We start from the raw sequence: 22,853 nt of genomic DNA, 5'->3' as shown, positions 1-22,853 counted from the left end.
CTCCTCGTGGGAGGAAGGGTAGATACTTGTTCTCATGTCTGACAAGAAGTTGTGTGTTTGGGTGTGTGTGTGTGTTTGTGTGTGTGTGTGTGTTACAGTGAGGCTGCTAATTCCTTCAGGGTCAAGGGGAGGGGCCGGCGTTAAACGGGGTCACAGGAAAAGGTCAGCGGTGATTAGCTGCCATCCGAACTAATGTCTGAATGCTGGAGAGGAGCAGAGACAGGAAGTAGAAGAAGAAGAATTTGGTTCATCGGCTTGTCGAGATCATTGTGGGAGTGTGTGTTTGTGTGTGTCATGGTTTCAAATCCCCCCTCCCCTTTGTACTCACCCCCCGCTGTCCCCCCCCTTCCTCATGTCCCTATATTATTAAAGGTTGCCTCCGTGCTTAAGTAAGGCAAAGCAGATGGCCTTTTTCATAAATCATGCTTATAAGATGATTACAGGCGTCGCCGCCCACCATTCTCTTCTTCACTTACATTACAGTAGTGCTTATAGTTTTCCTCAAGGCCTGTTAATCTGGCTGTACTTTAACCCCCCTGTCGTGTTCCTTTCTCCCCCCTAACGTTGGTGTTCCCGGTCAGATACTGTTTTAACTGCTCTTACATTAACACAAAGACCATGAATCATCACCACATTTGATTTAACACCCTTTAAAGCTGTAAACACTATCTCAGACTACTAATATCTGCAGTGGATGTACAACAAATACACACTGAAAATGTATTCTTAAATGAACATGTTGTTGATTTGTGGGTGTGAATCTGGTGGATGAACATCACAATCACAATCAGAATTCCTTTATTACAAAATGTTTAGTTGACTAAACCACGTGGTAAGTGGTTTCTCAGCAAGTTTATATGTTCAAATGCCTACTGTGGAGGATATCATGAGGCCTTGAGGCAATCAAATTGGAAACACAGTATTTATGATTGATGAAACTACTAAATCGCTCCGATTTGACCCCAACATGACAGGAGGGTTAAATAAAACACAAAGTCAATTATTTTACCGAGCTGGGGACAGTTTGAACTTCGAGAGAAAAAACCCACGAAGGTGACAAGTCAAGAAGACACGATAACTTCCCCTTCCACTTCTCCCCCTCCTCTTCCTCAGTGTTACCCCCTACTTGTTAATGTTCCCGAGCTTGATGGCATGCAAACTTGCTCAGAACAGGATGTTAAATATATAGCACAGGGAGGGGAGAAGGAGCTATGGAAAATAAGTGAAAGGAAGGGTGTGTGTGTGTTGGATTATGTCTGTGCCGTTGCACTATTCCTTGATGTATGCACCATGTCAGGCAGTCATTGTCTCCTGGGTAAAGAATGATAGTTCAAATACCTAGCATCTCTCCCCTGGTGCTCCAAATGCTCGCCTTTGAAGTTTTTATAATCCATCTGTCATCTGCGAGCAGGGAGGGCACATGTTCTGTACCACTCAATTACCAAATTCTCTTTTTGCCAGCTACAATGAGAAAGGAAGCAAATAATATGGGCGACCCTGAAAAAAATAAAAAGGGGATGGGAGGGGGGGGGGGGGCTATAGAAAGAGAGAAAGAGGGGAGGAATTGCTTGAAATCCTGGCTTTCTCACGCACTTGATTGTGTCCCCTCGCTGCCTCTCATAACAGGAGAACAAAGCCTGTTTGTTGTGGGTGGAATGCCTAAAATGCTTCCTACTGTTACAATTATGAAGAATTTGATTGAATGTGTATTGTTTCAAGGGCTTGGCGATTTTGATCATTTTTTAAAGTGCCTCAGATTGTTATTCTGCTTCCCTACGAGCAATAATAACCAGTCACCTAATCAAATTCCATTTGATATAAACATTTCATTTGTTATAAGGGTTGGCGCATGTTGTGAATGGCTAGTGTGAGAAATAAAGAAAAATGTGTGTTTTGATTATACATTATTCATTACCCGGCGCTTAAGAAGATGCGTTCTGATAGGCTTTTTGTCAGCGGGTAGATGGAGAGTCTAATGAAGTTTGCCGCAGTTCTTGGTGTTAAAATCGTCTTTAATTGGTGAGCGCTTTGTTGTGCGTTTGCTTTAAAGCGCCACTGAAGCGACCAGAAAAACTTCAGATAAGCGTCTGAAAAATAACAACAGCAGCAGTTGCAAATGATGGCTCTGAAACATATTTCATTTACATACGCCACAGGCCCCCCTTTTAAGGCGTCTACCTTTTAATTCTTTTTCATATTTAACATTCGATACAAAACAATACGAGCCTCAGATCTCTGCGTCTGTATCCTCGTTTACATCGAGAATCCCCCCCCACTACACCCACCATCCCGAAGCATCCTCACTGGGAAAGAAGATGAAAAGATTGTTTTGAGAAACTCGAAAGGATATTTGACATTCTTTGGTTGCTTCTGAAACTTCCAATATTCCGCCGTAATTGTTTCATACAAGTTATATATCTTCATTTGAGGGGAACGGGGGAGATGAAGAACACGTCGGCTTCTTTCTTCCCGAATAAAAGGCAGCAGAACCCATCTGGTTGGGTGATCCGCGGCTGGCCCTCTTGCGCTCATCGCTGAAATAATACTCCCTCTAATGACTCCCACATATTCTGAAATCTCCCTTTTGAAATTGGTCTTGGCAGATTATTTGCAGGTACTTGAGTTGCATCTGTTTGCAATTTTGCAAATGTGGAAGACTTTAATGCTGGGCAGGGGCGGGTAGCGGAGAAGAGGCTATTTTAATCCCTGGGATAACACCGGCTGTCAGGGGTAGCAGCCTGCACCTTAACCCACATTTGGACCTGTCTTTACCCAGGTGACAACGTGTTTGTCTACACCGACGCTACATTTGTCCTCATCCATAAATTGTGGCTGTGTATGCATGCATGGGGCCAGGACTGCTTTTATTCTGAGCCTGTGTGGTGGCTGCAGATGGTGTTTGCAGGTTAGTGGGAAGCAGGAGGTCAATAACATATTCAAATGGATGTCTAAATGATTTGGATGAAGTCATGTCAGACATAACCAGTGGTGGAGAGCAACTAAGTATAGCAAGTCAAGCACTTAAGTACGGATTTCAGCTATCTGTACATGAATATTAGCATTTCACCTTTTAGTCCACAGTATTAGAAAAGACATGCTACTCATCTGTTTGAGAGATATGTAGTGGTTGACATATCAAAATCAATTTGTTTTTTTCTCCAATAAAGCAAACGGTTGACCTTCATTGGTTGAGCAATTTCTCCTATACTTTTAATACAAACAGTTCAAAAGGGTAAAATACATTGTAATACCAAAGCTGAAAACTTTGTGTAAACCCCCCCCCCCCCCCCCTTGTTCTTTAACAGCCTAGCGATGTAATAGGGATGTTGCATTAGAACACGTGTTCCACTTGTAAAACAGAATGCAGTGTTGCAGATTAAACCACCAACCAGGATATAAAGTGCTTGACCGACCACAACAATAAAATGCTACTTAAACATTAATGCGCAAGCAATAATAAATTAGTAATATAATATATGATAGTCTACCATTAACAGGGGTCACTTTTATTCCACCAGTGCATTAACTGTTGATGCATTTTGCACACTTTGACTTACAATCACCAGGTCTCTTATATGGAATAGAGTATTTGAACAGTGTGGCATTGCTATTTTGATTTGAAAAAGACAGATTCCTCCTCAATCAATGCAGATTTGTCTCACTAATTGCATGCATTATGAATATCATGCATGATATGGCTCAGAATTCCCAGGATGCCCAGCAGTTTGTCAGGTATTTGTATTGTCCGGTGATCAGCGAAGCTAAAGCTAAAGCTGAAATGATTGTGACTTCAGTCCTTATTATTTCTACCATGTGGTGAGCAGCTGACCAGCTTAAGCCTCCCCCTTTATTCACCCCCCTCTCCCTCCCTCCCCCTTTTAAAACTGTAATAAGGTGGCCTATTGTCCTATGGCAGGGTGTACGGGGCCACCCGGCTCACTGTAATTGCATAGGTGGTTACAATTATATTAATTACATATTTCATCAACGCTGTTTATCCAGCCGCACGGTAAATGAAGAAACTTTTAACTCTGTCTTTTGTTTTTGCATTTCTTGTCTGTCTCCCCCCTTGCCCACCCCTAACCAACCCCTTTCTCTTCCCTGCTTCTTTTTTTTTTTGTGGTTGTTTTATTAGGAGCGAGGGGAGGGGAGGTGCCAGAGGAGGAATTATGCTGAAAGTGTATGCCTTGCAACTTTTCCCCTCCCTGTTGGAAATGTTTATTTGAACAGTAAGCTCATGATTTGAATATTTGTAATCCATGCTTAAATTTACAGGCCAGATGAACTTTTTGGCACAGAATGGCAACCATAAGTAGGATTTTGAGAAAAGCTTTACAAAATTTTAAGCCATGTGCAAGGCTTATATAATTTAGAAGGGGGGAAATATGCGCAAATAAAACAGACTCAGTCTTATTTACTCTACACGCGGCGAAAAAAAACTGCATCATATGGCGCCTGACGTATATGTGCGTTATAGTTGTGTCCACACTTTTAGAAAATCTAAAGCTAACAAGTCTTGCAGGAATAAAAAGAAGCCCCAGAGGCACTGAGTCCTCCTCCTGTGTTAGATGTTAATGAGTGTGCTCCATGTTGACAGAGGTGTAAAGTCATTAAGTAGATCTACTCAAGTACTGTACTTAAGTACAATTTTGAGGTACTTGTACTTTACTTGAGTATCACAAGCTACCCTGCAGTATACAAAGTCATTCAAACTAGCTGCACCTTTACCAGCTTTGATAACACTTTAATGATCAATAATTATAAAACACATCATATATTATTCTGAAATGGACCAATCTGCACAATGACTACTTTTACTTTTGGTACTTTAAGTATATTCTCATGCCAATACTTCTGTACTTTTACTTGAGTAACATTTTGAATGCAGGACGTTTACTTGGAACAGAGTATTCCTACACTCTGGTACTTCTACTTTTACTCAAGTACACTGAAAAAACTGAAATGTTGACTTTAATTAAATGTGTTACATCAACAGATTTCACATAACTGTATACGGTTAGTTGAAAGCAATAATATTAAGTTCAAATAACAAATATTAGGTTCAACTTAATATTATTGCTTTCAACTATCCTAATACGTTGTACATCATACATTTAATTAAAGTCAATGTTTCAGTTTTTTCAGTGTACAAGAGCTGAGTACTTATTGACCTGTACTGGTGGGGGGGTGCCACCCATATTGTAGGCAGGGAGGTGGGTCGCCCGGGCCGAGTGATAGAGAGGGAAAGAGAGGTCACTGAAGCGGGCAGACAAAAGGGAAGGCTTTCTTAAATGATGCTAATCAGTCCGGAGGGGCCGGCCCTCTCCCCCTCATCAGCCCGCTGTAATTCAGATGTGCCGAGAACCTGGAATTAAACGTGTCATCCTGGGGCGCGTGCTCACTCAGCCTGTATTTGCCTCTGCATCCACTCCTGTGTGTGTGTGTTCACGCGCGGGGTGTTTAGGGGTTAAGTAGAACCAAATTAGTCGATGGGAGGACTAGCGGCAGCAGTAGCTTTCTGTGTGGCTACTTCTCGGTGAATGTCAAGATGATTTAGCTGCTCTTCTGCTCGCCGTCTGCCTCTGAGCACTGGCCCTCCAATCACCGCTCTGGGCTGTCTGTTTTGTGGCCCTCCGAAGCAACAAATTAATGTTAAATCTGCACTGGGCAAACTTTGCACACTGGCAAGAGGTTGCAGTGTGAAATATGAGGCCGGTGAAGCCCAGAAATCCTGCAAGGTAACATCAGTAAAGTGTCTTCTTCTGTGGTGTCTGCTGTCTGAATTTCACTGGTCAAGCCTGGACATTCTCTTGACTTTTGCAGCAGGTGTGTACAGTTTTATAGACGTAATCACAAACATGGGCCTTTAACTGATACAGGAAACATCAATGCCGACATAATATTTTAGGTTATGTACCAAAAACAATGCTTTTAATGACGACTTACATTGAGGGAAGGAAACATAGTTTTTCAAAATAAAAGCACTGATTTATATCACCAAAGTAGTTTCCTTCTCAATTGTTCAATTGTTCAATTGTTCATACACACGCATCTAAACAACAACTTTGCTTTAATACAATATGATCAATCAAAAATATCTGATTAGTAAAGAATGTTGAAACGTAAAGACTATATTTAACTTTTTTATACTTTTTCAATACTTTTTTCTTGCCAAAAAGGTATTTAGGGCCAATAAACATCTCTGTATAAACTCAGTTTTGATACATGAGTTTATATACACAAAAATACTTATTATAAGTATATTAGGAGATAGAAACATGATTTCTCCCCCAAAAAAATGGTTTTACATAACCAAATTGTTCAATTGTCGTTACACATACAACTGTACTTCGTCTACAATTTTGAAATTTGAACAAATAATAAGGAAGAAGAGAGAGAAACTGAGCAATCATCCATGTCAGACATTAATACTTTTTGACACATCTTTAAAAATTGAGGTTAGATACCCAGCTCTAGTGTTGATTGTGAGTCTGCGAGCACACAAAGGTGTCGCGTTGTCTTTCTTGCCAGTGAAGGGTCTATGTTGCTAACATATTGTGTGTGTGTGTGTGTGTGTGTTGGGAAGTGGTGTGCGTGTGTGTGCGCAGGGATGCCAGTTGGGCTAACAGCTGAATCATGGCTCAGCCGCTGCCCCTCGTAGTCCTTGGCAGTTAGCGGTGTGAAAAAGCCTTCTCTTTGAGGGCATTATATAGATTAATGTGCTGTGCCTCGGGCAGAGACACACACACACCTCGCCAGGGAGGGATCCTGATGGTGTGTGCGTGTGTGTGTCTACAGAAAGGAATCCGAGGACTACAGCAGCATAGGGTCGTCGAGGCTTAAGTGTGTGTACATGTGGACGTGTGTGCGTATTTGTGATATCGTGCATATGTGTGTGGATGTGCGAAAAGACAGTTTGGTGGGTGTTAACAAGAGACGAGGGGAAGGTACTGTGAGGAAGCTCTGCATGTGTGTGTGTGTGTGTGTGTGTGTGTGTGTGTGTGTGTGTGTGTGTGTGTGTGTGTGTGTGTGTGTGTGTGTGTGTGTGTGTGTGTGTGTGTGTGTGTGTGTGTGTGTGTGTGTGTGTGTGTGTGTGTGTGTGTGTGTGTGTGTGTGTGTGTGTGTGTGTGTGTGTGTAAGAAAGGGAGATAGTGGCCATTTGAAGAGGCATTCAAATCTATTCTAGGTGATTTTTAAAATATGTTTTCATGATTTTAATATGCCTGTGGAAAAGTAATTCAGTGATATGAAAATATATATAGTATGGAATGAAGAAGACTTGTGATCATAGCTAATCATGTCTAATTGGAAATATTAAACTTTGTGACTTATCTTAACTTATCCTACGAATGTCAATCAACACGTGTAATTTCCCGCTCTTAACGGAATACAATTTTAAAGTAACTCTCCTAGCCCTGGAATTAGACACAAATAGTTCAGTGCTCACTTGTCCTAGTTATATCTGCAAACAGTGTATAAAAACAGCCTGTTTAATATCACTTTTTCATCCAAGAAATGCAGCTGAATTCATAGCTATTAGAGTGCACCCTCGCTTTATGCTTCATTAAACTGAGTCTGTATGAAATAAATAGACTACAATTCCAGTGTACTAAGCCTCCTTCTTTTTAAGCACCTAAATAGGAATCTTGGGATTGTGCAGGGGCATCTGTGGAGCGTATAGCTTTCCATCAAGGTATTTTTACGTGAATCGGAGGGCTGTTTATGAGGCCTGGCTGACCTGACGGAGGCATCGGCTGGCCCTGTGTCTCTCTGTCTATCTCACACTGCCTTACACTGAATCAGCTTTTAGCCTTAGGGTTAACATACGGGTGGAGCTGATGTACAGTACAACAACAAATACACACAGCTGCTGGAAATGCAAGTGGAAAAGTACAACGCTGCTCCATCTGAAGTTAAAGCAGAAACCGTGTAGGTTTAGTGAACAGGACACAACTTTTAAAGGCTTCTCTCTGTTTCTCTTTCGCTCTCTCTGCCTTTACCTTATTTTCCACACTTTACCACTTTGCTGAGAAGTATGAGGGAGATTTTCCTTATCGGGATTTTAGCACATTCCATTCAAGATTAGGCACATCTGTTGTTTTGTGTATGAGCGTCAAAGTGTGTGCATGTGACTTCTGAGATTATTTCTGTGTGATTTTCCTGCCTGTAGTCTCAGGACATACACTTGTATAATGTACATATATGTCACTTATGTTTGTGCGTGCACATGTGTGTGTACTCTCTCCATCCAGCGGTCTAAATAATCTACGTTTGTCTGACAACGGCGTCAAGTCGTGGAGGTGCACATATGCAGAAAGCTATTTGGAAAGGCCTCCTCGTAGCTGTCAGCTTTTATTATGCGCTGAGGTGTCATGTTTGTTAGGAAGCTGAGTGCAGATGGCAGAGTGGAAGAAATGGATCACTAATTTTAACAATGATTAATGAACAGAGATGGAAAATGAATTACATCGGACTATTGGAGGCAAGGAATATTTTCTCTGAAAATGTTAACTTCGGCTGCCAGGCAGCCGGCCGTGTTGTGGGAGTATATTGAGGAGGGTAAAGGGATGTGTGTGTGCATGCATATATGGATGTGTGTGTGTGTGTGCGTTCAATAAGGTGCAATTTTTCCCCCGCATCTTTTGTAGAATCAACACTTCACTGCTCTTGCCTATTACTTTACTGTTCGCCTGCTTAAACACTGCCGCCTTTATACACATTGTTTCCCCCCTTATGTGTATTGCACTAGCAGTTAAGGTACACACTGTTTAATAAGGTAAACACAGGAAAGGTTAGACTGTCTTAAAATGTTAGCTATTTTCATTACTCGCAAGTGTGCCTTCATATCAAATCACATGTGGAGCAGATTCGATCAAGTGTCAGTAGATTTTTCGCTTTTCCTCTGGAAGAACAATCACCTGCTTTATCTTCCTTTCAACGTAGCTTGCGAGCTATTTCCGTGACTCCGTATTGACTTTTGATCATGAAACAAGCAATAAAGTATCATTTAGAAAACGTTGAATTTTCAAGGCATAACAACCAGTGGCAAAGTCCAGAAAATCAACCTGATACATTATTATTTTTGACAGTGAGAATCCGTGTGTTTACGTTTCATACATCTTTATTACGATGTGATATGGCAGTACGAGAAGCAGATGTGACATTCCTCATTGCTTTTGATCTGAGAAGAAATACTTGACTTTCTCCTGTCACCCCCCCCCCCCCCCCCCTCCCATAAAAAAAAGACACTTTATATCTGTGTCTCTGTCGAGATTTGTTTGTCTGGTGGGCGGCTGGTGCAACACGGTTTGATAGGTAGATATCAACTATTTTGAATTTAATTAAGGGCCTGATGGGAAATGCGTAAAGGGAAAAAACTGAGCAACTTCTAGCAACATCTTGTGTGTGTGTTTGTGTACATGTGTGTGTGCGTTCAAGGGAGAGAGAGCGAGCGAGAAAGAGAGAGATCTCAGGTTACAGCAGCATATGCTAAGCACTCAGAAAACATACACAATGCCTTTGGTGAACAAGGTAGTCAGTGTGCCCTTGGGAGCCAATTTAGATTGTGACTTAAGGCAATGTCGTGGCTTTGTGTGCGAGTGTGTTTGTTTTTGTGTTCCCCGAATGGGAGTTTTTTCACTCTCGATGCTTCATTGAAACAGTAGTGGTGGGTAGATCTGGGTGGCCCTCCTGCAGACCCTCCACATCTGTGCTCCCCCCCCATATCCCCCTGTTTTAGGACTGAGCCAGTTTCTCCACGCCTGGCTGCCTCTCCACATCCAGAATAGCCATGAGGATTTGTTGGACTCATACATCTTTGCCATTGAATATTTTAGATAATAATGTGCAGCACTAATGAGTCACAGAAACTAGGGTTAGGGTTACAGAAACTCATGGAAATAAAGGACTGTATTGCTCAATCTGTGACTGACAGGTGAACTTTAGGACAAAGCAACACAGCATTGACGGTTTAGCACACAAATGTTTAGGTAAACAGACAAAACCAAAATCTCCACGATTACCATCAGAGCAAACTTCAGGCAAATGTCACACATTTGTGCGAAGTGTAGAAAATATATCCTGTTCAATTTCATTAATCTTCTAATTGAAGCTAGTTGCAGTCGGTTTCTCAAAATCTCTCAGTGAGGCCTCAGCCTAAATGCCACTCACAGAGTTACATGCCACTTTAAAAGGGAGCAGCAGTCTTTTTACTTCGCATACTTTGAGTCGGCTTGATTATTTTTTCTGGCTTTAAGCGGCGGGGCTTCAAGGCTGGATCAGATAACATCCTTTGCTGTTCTGCAAAGGCTCCTCTCACTGTTCTGTTTTCTATGAACAAAGATTGTTTTAGACTAACAAATGATAAACCTTGGACGTCTAACTACATTATTCTCCCTGTCTTAAACTGGATATTAAAGTGTCAAATTGCAAGTTATAATACTAAGAAAGGAGCAATCACAGTTGGATGTGCAAATGACATCACATCCTCACAGGAAGTCCTGAGGAAAAATAAAGATGTGGGGTGGAGGGGGGGTTGGTTATTGGGTATTTCTCTTCTGTCGCCAGTGTTGCAAACTTGTCAAGCTTCAAATGTGGCTGACTGTGAATTTCCTGGTGTGTGTGCTTTGTTTACAGGCTCTTGTCGTCCCACCTTCTGTGGAGCTGTCGGTGCTCTTCCTGACATCCGGCGTTCATTGGAGCAGCGGCAGTCACACAGGTACGATCACACCGATTGATCACAGGAAAGGGGAGGATATTAAAGGTGTCTGTCACGCTTACTCACACTTTTGTTTTCATTTAAACCTTTGTTTAGCCGGGGGAAAGTCAATTGAGCGTGCATTTGTTTAGCAGTGCTATGCTTCTCAGTTGCATTACTTAGACATTCGGAACCTGTTACCTTCCCATTACAAGATCTGTTGGTGGGTCAGTGGCTCACCCTGGAACACTTTAAAGTCATTAAAGAGAGTAAGCTTTCTCAATAATCACCCATCTTTTAGGCCAGATCAAATGAATGGGCAACCCTAGCAACAAGCGACTTGCATACACTAACCCTAACCTCATATCGTAGACCTACAAGAGCAATGTGGGCTAAAGTATCTTGACCAAGCACACTTAGGCTAGGGATCAGACCACTGACCCTCTGAATGGTAGACGCTCATTAACCATTCCCCTCAGCCGTCCACTGACACTTCAGCTGATGGGTAACTGAATGTCATAAACTGTACTTTGAAAGTGGAGTAGGCATGTCACTACAACCAAGCTAACAAGTTTAATCCAACATTCTAAAAACAAGACGCTTTTCTACAGTACCACATGTGACGTAGGTGCCACTCAGGGTATGGTATAACTATTGCTTTGCAAAGTAACTGAATGGACTGTGATTCGTTTAAATCGGATGCAATAAACGTACTAGTCCAAGGGCGCATCCCGTTTTTGTTTAGTTTTTTATGCAATGTTATCAAATTGGATATAATCAGGGGTGGTTACATAACTGGTATGCAGGTACGCATGTGCGGCAACAATCTGAAATGCGTACCGTCACTTGTGTCACAAAGCGCATTTGCGTACCGACGTACTTGTGAAGCTTTTCCAGAAGGCGGTTAGATCACCGGACGACAGAGTCGGTCTCCGTGTGCACAGACAGGGCTGCTGTGAACGTCGGTCTGTACAGCAGCACTGCGCTAAAACAGCTGATCACAACGTTCACACGCTACTCTGTGGTCACGACGCTCCCCCCCACCCCCCCCCCCCCCGTTGACATTCGCGAAACAGAGGGCTTCATACTCCACTAGCACCCCATAACCATGAATTAATGCTGTGACAAGTCTGCAGACAAGACGGCAGGCGAAAAACCTTTTAAAATGCGTGTTTTCTGAATGGAGATCGGATCGATCAGGATAAACTAACCTGTAGCTGCTCCGTCCAAACTCACAACAACGGCATACAGACATAAATAAAGCAGCGACTGTATTCACCATGACATAGACAGTCTGTGGTTTGTTCATGTTTAACTTTTGTCCAGTAGGAGCTGTGAGCTCTGTGTGCTAACAGCTAACGGCTGATGTTTCGGGACATGTTGCGCTGTCGGGTGCTGACCAATCACGAAGCATCATTTCTTGACTGGCAGCAAAAACAACTAATCACAGCAGTGCTTCTCTGGCTGGCTCTGTCCAATCACAAACAAGAAGTGTTCTCCCTAAAGGAATACCCTTTCCGTATAAGTTGAAATGCTGTGGCGTTTTCTCAAATGCTGTAGTGTTTTGTGAAATGCTGTAGTGTTTTCTGAAATGCTGTGGTGTTTCCTGAAATGCTGTAGTGTTTTCTGAAATGCTGTGGTGTTTCCTGAAATGCTGTTTTGACTTGCACTACAGGGCCACCGTATGTACAGTAGACATTAGGTACAATTTAACCAACCTTGCATCTCTGTCCAACATTTTCAGAATTGAATTTTTTCAGGATTGTACCCTTGTTTGTGCCGCACACAATACTAGAAGTTACCATGGCATTTATTATATTATGTTTTTCTGTGGTTTCACCTCTTTTCCACAGATGTACATCATGTTAGGACAGGAATGGGATTCAGCCTTCAAATCGCGTTTAGGACACAAACTGCAATATGAGCACTCATGGTGTAGGATGTTTTTATCTTGGTTGTCAGGCCACATATGTTTGCACTTCTGGTAGCAGTAAGACCTGCAGGATATGTTGGCAATGTCACAATCTGACACATAAATAGACACCTCTGAATCATGTTACTGCTGCTTATGCTAGTCAGGGTAAGGGTCCTTTTATGGAATACAAGCCCAATTTCCAATTCGCCTTTCTATATGAGAGTTTGTTATAATCCCCTAGAAGTTCACCATTCAATATTTTTAAGTAAATACATTTATAAAAATAAACTCAACAAAAGAAATGCTGAAAATGCAACACTGCAGTGTTTTCGGGGAAGCCTTATTATTGTTCGCAACCTGCTTCCACCAGAAAATAATATGAAATGCAGGAGATATGAAACGATTAAACGTATCTGACACATTGAAATAACAGATGCGGCCTACTTAGTTTTACAACCTTATTTTCACAAGCTACTTGATCCAAATACTACACGTCCAGATGCAGAACTATTGAGATGATTATCCTAAAATATTAATTTGCCATTCATTAAAGGCTAGTGTGGTGCTCCTGCCTGATTTGGACGTGCAACGTTCACAAATGTCTTAGAATGTATTTAAAAATAACTGTTAAACATGTTGTTTAAATACATTTATGTATGTGTCTAACTATTTCTGTTTTGCCAGTTACAATGCATACATGTATTAACTTAATGAAAATGTAAGGAATATAATTGAGTCAATATAATAAAGATATATCAACACCCAAAAAGGGAAATGGATATGTTTTAAATTATTCAATTTAGTCTTCATTTCAAATTAGCAGCATGAATCATTTGAGAGATACAAAAAAAATGTTCTTGTTTATAAAGAATTATGAAATAAATGTTACCATAGTGAAACGATAGATATATCTTGCCAAAGGACACAAACTTAACAACACGTAAAATAAAATAACTTTTTGTAAATTTTTGTAATTGAGTACCAATATCCATGACAAAGATCAACACCCAAAGAGAATTGGATATTTTTGGGATTAATAGATGTAGTCCTGATTACCTAAGTAAACCATATGTCATCAAAATGAAGTAACCGCCCAGCTGCTGCAAGTAAAATACGTTTGGTTCCAATTTTGTACATCAGGTATTGACTAAAAATAACTAAAAGTAACACCCCCTCCCACACATCACCTGTCAAGAAACCAAAACGCTGTCAATTCCCCTCTATGTAGCTCAAGGAGACAATTAGCAAACAGAGGTGACATGGTTAACAGGTGCAAGCCATTATTCCTGGAGCTGGAGGAGCGTGGCCACCCCATCTCTCATGGTGATGGGCCGTTAGAGTGTGTGTACTGTACGTGTGTGTGTGTGTGTCAGTGACTGATGGCATATCATATGACAAGTACAAGTGAGGGATATGTCTGCTTTGTGGGGTTATGATGCCTCATCCCGCCCGGTTGTTTGTGATCAGCGTGTCATCATCATCGCCATTGTGGTCGTCGACAGGAATTAGACTAAGGTGCCTCGCATTCGTCTTCGCTCCCCTTGAATCTCTCAACATCTTCCGCTCTTTCCAATAATTACTCATCCGATCTCTATATTCTTTTAATTTGTAATAGAACGTCGTCCTGAGAGTTGGCTTCCTGAGAAACGGAGAAAGAGATGAGCGGGTCAAGCCGGTTTGTAAAAATGGATTGCTTGTAAAGTGCTAATCAATGGAAACCTTTTCTCTTGAAGCTGGGAAATTCACGTTATAATATTTATTATAAGATTGAGAGCAGCATATAAATGGCAGAGGTCCTCTTCAGGACATGCCAAGGCCATCTTAACTATCACATGCCTCACTAAAGTGACATATTTAACTACACATGTAACATTAATGTATTACTTTTGATCGTTTAAGATGCTCAATACACAAATATCTAGTCTCCATACCTGAATAATTACAATACGATGCTGCATTTCTCGAGTCTCGGTAATGATCTGCTGTTTTGAAACACATTTCGCCAGCTGTAGTTTTATTAATCAAATATAGCATGGGTGAGTCATGTCGTTTTGGCTTGTGTCACATCGGAGGTATGTGGCACAGATTTCCCTCATATTGGAAGCAGAGCTAACACATGCTCCCCTTGACGTATTCTCACACCATTTCTCACACAAAGCGCTCACACACAAACTTGCAGTCACATATACACACACACACACACACACACAGAGATGACTTATCGAGAAAGAGATTCATAAGCAGATACACACACAGACAAAAAAAAGGGTAACAACTGTGGCTTCTAATGAACGCGTATCTGTCCGTGGTGGAAAGTGCATTCCCTACATTCATGTTCTTTTGTAGATCTTGTACTTAACTTTAAATATTAATATTTGATTTCACTACATTTATTTGCCAGTTTTAGTTTCTTTGCATATTAAGATTTTACATGCAAAACATTTGATGAGCTTATAAAATATGATATATTTATTTGATTAAACTTGCTACTACTCGCAATTTAACTATGCATCAGCAACATTAATGTATCAATTCATATAACACATTATTACACGGCTAAGTTGAATATTTTATTCTCATTGGTCAATTTGGACATTCCAATCGTTGTTTATTCTCGCTAACAGACGCTGCTAAGGAAAACAAACCGTTGCTAAGGAAGATCAAGGGACTTTGTGCAGTCATATCAATCCGCAGAAAGAAGTCCGGTCAATTTAACGTGAGCTGTGGACAACAAACATTATTTTCCCCATCAGAAAACACAGGGAATAATTTTTGAATATTGATTTTTATGTTTGTGTAAATCACAAAACTTTGGATTCATGATGGCTAAACCTTCCTCAGTAAAGAAAATAAAAATATTGCAAGTTAATGGAAAATAAAATATGAACAGACATGGGTAGTCACAGAAAAACTTGTAGTAATTCTGTACAACTGTTAAAATGTTATGCAAAATGGGGACAGAAGGATTCCATCAAACTACAAAATGTAACCTGCACTCCATTTAGGAATGTTTTTTTCTTGAGGAGACAGGAAAAGAGCAACATAAGGTGCAGGGGTGGTGGGTGGAGAGGGGTCAATTTTCCCACCGTTTCCTCTCCAGTGTTGTTGGGTTAAGATTGTCACTTCTGTGTGCTGCTCTGCCCCGCTGGTATAAATAAGACATGATTGGCATCACAGCAGAAGACAAACTCTCTCTCCCTCCGTCTTTATCTCTCTCTCTCTGACAGCCTTCATTTGCTGGAGGAGTGGCAGACTTGGTGGGAGTTAATGATTATAATTATTTTTCTTTTTTTTCGTTCTTTTTTTTACATTGTGGGATAATTATTTAAGAGGTTCGTGTAGTCATTGTTGTAATCAGTAAAGAGAGATTACAGAAAATCTGCATGCCAACAGATGGCACTTGGCTGTTGTTGTTGCTTCGTATTAAACCCGGCGCGGCACACTCGGTAACAGGCAGGCAAGAGTGAGGGGACAATCGGAAGAAAGGGGCCAAATTATAAAACAATTTGTCCTTCATCATAAATCAATTTATCATATCAGTCCCAGAGAAGAATCAAAAGTAGCAATGTGTGTGTGCGTGTTCAATCCCGAACCCACTAACACACTCCTCTTCCCAACGTGGTGGGGTTCCGGGACATGGTGGGAAGCTGGTGGTGGGTTTACAAAAAAGCCATTCAACACAACAAACAGTATTTGATCAGAGCAGCCCGACCCCATGACTTTATCTATTAACTCCACAGTGTGCTGCCATGGCCGTTCACACGCAACCCAATTCACAAAGAGGGTCAGCATTTGTTAGCTTAGCTCCTCTGGGACACCGGCCGCTTCAGCCTGCTCCCAGAGCTGACCCCACTTTATATCCACAGTTACATATATAATCTGTTGTTTGATTCCTATTTTTATATATCTTGACAATGTGAAAGAAATATAGAAAAAAGTGAGGCGAGGGGCACTTGCTAGCAGGGTCGGGGAGCAGGAGGAGCACCGAGGCCGCTGGCCTACATTCCTGACTAATTGTATAATTGGAAAAGCTCTCCAAATGAGCAAGCAAGCCCCCCCCTCTCTCTCTCTAACCTCCTTCACCAAATACCTCCCCTTACTCACTTAACGACCCCCCCCAAACCCACACACACATGCACGCCCTTCAAAGCAAATCACAAAAGAGCATTTTGGGAATAATAATAATTTCAAAAAGCGTCCATTATTAATCCCACACACTAGCATCCCTGGCAGCAACAGCTAGGCTGGTTAGCACACACACACACACACACACACACACACACACACACACACACACACACACACACACACACACACACACACACACACACACACACACACACACACACACACACACACACACACACACACAGATAATACATTGTATTATTGACAAGCTATGTATTACATATACACATCACATTAAAATGACGAAGAACAATAGTTTTTAATATATTTAGATATGTCAATGGGACATAGCATTAACGTTAGCATTAGCTAAAAACTCACATTCCGTCACACTACCCGTATTTTTGGGCAAATTGTGTAATATTTAAATAGTTACAAGGTCCAAAAAACTGATGATGGTTGACAGCACTCATCTAGACAGTTTTAAGTCAGCATTTGAGTTAAAAACAGCGTCAGCAAGATGCTATCAGGCTAGCTAAATCAATCTAGGATTAGCATCACAGACCTGGCGGAACAGTAAAGGCTGTACACTGACAGGTGGCTCCTATTATGTTGGTATCTGCAATGGGAAAGGGTTCTTTTTAGACAGAATTTCTTATTGGGTACAAAGTGGAACATGGATGGAAAAGTTTGGGAACTTCTGCTCTATCCTAACAACAGTGTCAACATATCTTAACGTGATAATCCAGTGATAAATGATTGCACTACCATAGACTAGAGTTAAGGGAATTGTACAAAACATTAGAATAGAATATACAATAGTCAAGATCAAAGCAACACTGGGTGAGACATAAAGACTTGTATTATCTTGCACTCTTAAAAACCTTGGATCCTATAATACCAAATGTAAGTTTTTATTTTATTAGATCCTCCCTGCCTGGCACATTCTCACATCTTTCAAATTCCACACGAAGAGTTTATAACACAAGCTTTCTCTTTTTAATTTGAATTCTCAACCTTGATGGTAGCAGCATCACCATCAGGTTTACTTTTCCTTTAGAATCTTAAGGGAACACTGATAACATTCTCACAGGCTCTAAAGTGAATTCCAGTTTCACAAATGATGTTGAAAAAGTTTTTAAAAGCACTCCGTTACTACATTTTTCCATCATAAATAAATAATATTGTTCCCAATATGGGATGATCTACCTGTGTGCTGTGTTAGCGCTCATATTTTACTGTTAGTACTGGAGCTCATGGTCAAATTGGATTTCCTGATTTATGGCCCCTGCCACGCGCCGTTCATTTCCATGGCTACTGAGGGACGGGTTGGGGGGGGATGATTTCTGTGGTCGACAGCGGTGTCTAACGGGATTGCGGGGTGCCGTTAAAACGAAGCCGTTAATTAATGCTATTGATCAGCAAAAAAAAAATAGAGGCAAATGTGATTTGCATACAGCCCGAGTGATCAATACATTAACCGATTTCTTTTTTTCTCCCCCCTCTGAAATCTGATTTCCTGAGTTTTCAAAGTGAAAGAGAGAGAGTTCAGACTAATGTGGATCGATCGGGTCTCTCTCAGACAAGAATACAAAGCATTTTATTAGCCGGTGAAGGGTGAAACATACCGGGACAGAAGACGCAGTTTGAAGCTGGACTATGTATTTATGTCTCACTTCAACACCAAGACGGAGAATAGACGTCTTCTGTCTTTACACATTTTGTAATCGTCATATTTCCCCACCACTTCAGCAAACATGGTAATAAGGTGATATTTCTGCGGGGCCAAACACAATCTGTTTTCTAAAAGGAAACAATGCAAAAACATAAAACAAAACAAAAAAATGACAATAACAACAGAGGCATGCAGAAGAAGAAAAAAACAAGGTGTTAAAAAAAGCAATATGTTGTTGTTTCTTCTCCCCTCCTTTCTCCCCCTCTCTGTCAAGTGCAGCTTATTATAGCGTATTGATTTATAAAGCTTTAAATGTGATCCTCCATGTCCAAGTCAAGGGCAGGGAGTGAAAGAGAAACAGAGAGAGAAGAAGAGAGGGCAGGACGGAGAAAAAAGAAAGGGAGTGGGAAAAAGAAATAAAACGGCAAAGGAGAAAAGGCGTCTGGAGACGGATAGAGATAGAAAGAGAGCGTCCACGACAGGGGGAAGTGACAGCGAGGCATTTTCAGAGCCGCTCTGGAACACAAAAGGGTAATTGTTTTAGCCCAGATGTTGCTTTCGCACAACAAGCAGGATACAATGTTCCTACTGAGCTGATGAGCCCAATCAGTGAAATGATTAAAAATTGATTTTGTCCCTGTAATTACAGTATGTAAACTACTTAGCCGGGATTGCAAAGGAAGTGATTTTCTAATTACGTATATACTCTGGTGTCTAATGATTGGTTTTTTGAAGTAATGAAGAGAGGGTCCTAACGACTCCACTGTGTTCTGTTGTTGAAGGGAGAAGGCAAGAGAAGGGGAACATTGGGGGAGGCAGAGGTGGTGGGGAGGATGGGGGGGGGATGAGAGAGCATCGTTAGGGCAAGACAGCAGGCTCGGATACAAAAGGGGGATGAAAATTGAATTTTTGCCAACCAGTGCTAGCACGCTAACACGGGGGCCCCTGTGTTCGTTTGCATGGGATCTGGAAGCTAAATGGAGGCTGTGACTTCTGGTAGGGGGTCGCCAGGCCTTAACCAGACCCGGCAATCTGGACCCTGCAATTAAAACCTCACGGGGGCTAGGGATGCAGGACATCACACATGCACAGGAGAATTAGCACTCGCCAGGCCTCAATCACACAGAAATAAGCATATAGCTCAGGCCTTCTGTTCTGTATGTATTTCAACAAGCTCCATTCAGACAAGCCAGTTATTACTTCAACATTTGAGGATAATCTCAGCAGCAGTCAGACCTGTGAGGATGTTGCCTTTAACGGAACATGCACGGTAGTATTTTATATGTTCAGATTTGCATGTTCGGCAAAAGACTACCATTACCGCTGCGATACTTAAAAGCAAAACTGTGTACTTTTTGCAGTAAGGACACTTTTTTTCCACTTGAGTTAGGTTCCCCTGAAGAACCTAACTCAAGAGTTAGGTTCTTCAGGGGAACCTAACTCAAGAGTTGGATATTTTCAAAAATGCACTTACTTGCTTTTGTGCCGAGAGTTAAAGGAGAAATCAGAATATAAGAACCAGCAGACGATTAGCTTTTCTTCTGGGACTGCTTTCAGTCTTTATGCTTAGCTTAACCCATTTGTACCCGTCACTGACATTTTTAATATCCTTTTGTGGAAGTGTTCTCTGGGCTTGCATAAGAACAAATCTGAATACCCGTTCTAAATCAGTAAGAAAAGAGTTATTCTCGATTCTATGACCACATTTAAAGATTCGAGACTGTTCAGGACAAGTCAAACTGACATTCTGACATGTTTCCTTATCATACTTAATGTAGATTTGTTGGTACAAATGGGTTGCTAACCATCTACTTGCTCCCGTGTTATTATAAGTGTACAGACATAAGGCTGGTATTGTTTGATCTTTGTCTTGTCAGTAAGCAATTAAGCTTTTGTTATCAAAGTGTTGAATTCATTCTGCTATAAAAAACTATAAACCATGTTTGTGGCCTTGACATTTAGAACTATTTTGTTTTATTATTTTAATTAACTTCTCTTTCAATGGAGAGCAGGGCCAGCTTTTCTGATAATGATTGATCTCGGAAGTTAAGAACTTTCACTGAGAGTGTTTCTATAAATGCTCTCAAACTTCTACATGCTTCTCCCAAAGCACTACTCAAGAACAAGTGCAAGTGCGTGCCATTAAGAGCTTCGTAGTTTCTTCTGTCTGTGGAGCTGAATAATGCCGAATACTTTATGTAAGTGCGAGATTAACCGTCTTTAGTCATGCATTACAAGTTTAAATAACTCAAACATATACAATATATGTAATTGATCTGTGTTGAAAGAATGAAAAAGTCCACCTAAAACAATGAAAGCATAAATCAAAAGGTTGTTTTTCTTGTGCAGGTTCTGGATTTTGAGAAGCTCTGATCCTCCTTCAGATTGGTTTGAGTATTTCCAAGTGCATCTTCATTTACGATGCTTAGAAAACAACTCTTAAAGGTGGGGTAGGTAAGTTTGAGAAACCGGCTCGAGATCGCTAGAATTTGAAAATACACAACCGGAGAAAATCTGCCACTTCCTTACAGAGCCCCTCCTCCAACACACACGAACGCGCACATGACCAATGAGGGCACGAGATACGTTTGTGCACAGATGGAAGGCTGACAGGCAGGTAGGCCATCCAATTATTTTAGCCGGGCCGGCTAAAATGATTGGTCGTGCTTTTTACAGTATTACGGCTTCCACAGATGATATTTTTTTATGGATTTTTTGTCAAAGCACTTAAGATATTCATTGCTATCGGGATGTTAAGAGCATTCCATGGAATATAACAAAAAGTGTATCTCGAGCCGGTTTCTCAAACTTACCTACCCCACCTTTAAGCTTAAGAAGGTTTGAAGATGGACTTTAGATTATCTCAGCCTTTCATTTCTTTAGAAAATTCCAGGACAATCATAATATCAGAACGGTTTTAATGTCCTAGGGTTAGGGTTAGGGTTAGGGTTAGAAAAGTGCCTGTTGAATCACCTCGTTCCTTCAGGAAATGTCCCTTTCCATCCTCTTTTCGTTTCTCCTCTGTTCTCCTCTCTTTTCCCGACAGCCGCGACTTGATGAGGCGTCAAAGATGCAACCTTTGACTCGGGTTGTAAATTAGAATCAACCGTCACGTCCGGCACACAGTGTTATTGTGTCAAGGCATGGAGACAACCGAGGAGTCAGTCTATCAGACAGGGAATATAGAGATAAACTTACAGGGTCGCAGAGCACATAAAGAACACATAAATCATACCACACAGAATGAGTCACCGCCTCTACCATATCGGCGCTCTGCTTTCTTCTCTGCTCTTAACAAAGCTCAGCATTTTCTTATCCTTATCAGTTCAATATTCAATATTTAATTATGACTTTATTCATTTATTTTTTTAAATACATTTTCCCGGAGAAATAAAAGGACGTGAGTTAAGCCTCTGATTATTTGGAGGGAAAGATCTGTGGTTTTTAGTTCCTTGGGAACATTAATAAGTGACAGAAAGCTTGATTAAGAATGCTGGGATGCAACTAGAAAAAAAAAGAAACGACAAAGCTTTGAAATGCTGCCAGTATCACCAACTGCACTCTCCTGACACAGCTGATTGTAAGAGAAGCCGATAGCGCAGCCGGGGTAGGCCTTTAATAATTCATTTAGTTAGGCTATGATCTATCATTTTGTACCTTTTGACATGCGATATTGAAATTTAATATTGCATCAATACAAATGATGTATTGCTAGTCGTCAGGAGAAAGGATGTGGATTGCAAAAAGATCTTTGCAAATGTCTTTTCACTCCTCTCTAGCCCTCTCTTCCCTTTGCAAAGCCTTATTGTACTTGAGTAGAAAGGCATAAGAGAAACATCTGTCTTTTTCCACCCTTTACTCCCGGCTTTGATATGTGTGTTTAAAAGAAATGACAACTTAAAACGCTCAGGGAGAGAGTCTCCTGCTCAAACCCGACTCAAGAGAGGCTTGAAAAAAAAGAATGGAAGTGAGGAGCAGAGGGAACATGACAGCAGTGGCTGAGGGAGACGTCACACGTTGTCGAGATCTTTGACATGACTCTTTAGTGCGGTGAAATCCCATGGGCGATATGTGAGCGTTAGGTGCTGGGAACTAAAGGCTGCGGTGTCAGTCTAGCCCGGCTCCCAGACTGCTCGCTGCTCGCTTCTGCTCCGAGAGATAGGGAGGCAGCGATAGCAACGCTGGCTGATGTCAGTCTGAAGTAGATTATACGTGTCAGAGGATTTCCTCACCGCTAAATGCTGCCACCATGGGAGACAAGCCACAAAGAAAAACTGAAATAAAATGCAGATTTTAAAAATAAATCAGCAAAGCAAAATATGTCAACGTTGTTAAAGACAGGTCATCACCGTGATCTTGACAGTCATAGGATGATAAAGTACAAACCTTCAATAAACATAGCAAATAAACAAAGAAAAAATAAAGCAGCAAATCCTTTT

At 41.2% G+C, this 22,853-nt stretch overlaps 1 protein-coding gene across 2 annotated transcripts in view; it reads left to right on the top strand.

Annotated features, from left to right (window-relative positions):
• The window catches only part of znf536 (zinc finger protein 536), a 206,071-nt gene that overhangs the window by 15,442 nt on the left and 167,776 nt on the right, over positions 1-22,853 (top strand). For both annotated transcript variants that reach the window (XM_034117218.1, XM_034117217.1), the window contains exon 2: positions 10,636-10,717. The gene's annotated coding sequence lies outside the window, so the exon portion shown is untranslated. The remainder of the gene's footprint in view (positions 1-10,635; positions 10,718-22,853) is intronic.

Source organism: Trematomus bernacchii, unplaced genomic scaffold (genome assembly GCF_902827165.1).
Source record: "Trematomus bernacchii unplaced genomic scaffold, fTreBer1.1, whole genome shotgun sequence".
In the NCBI taxonomy this organism is placed as follows: Eukaryota; Metazoa; Chordata; class Actinopteri; order Perciformes; family Nototheniidae; genus Trematomus; species Trematomus bernacchii.
This window is presented reverse-complemented; position numbering and strand designations above follow the sequence as displayed.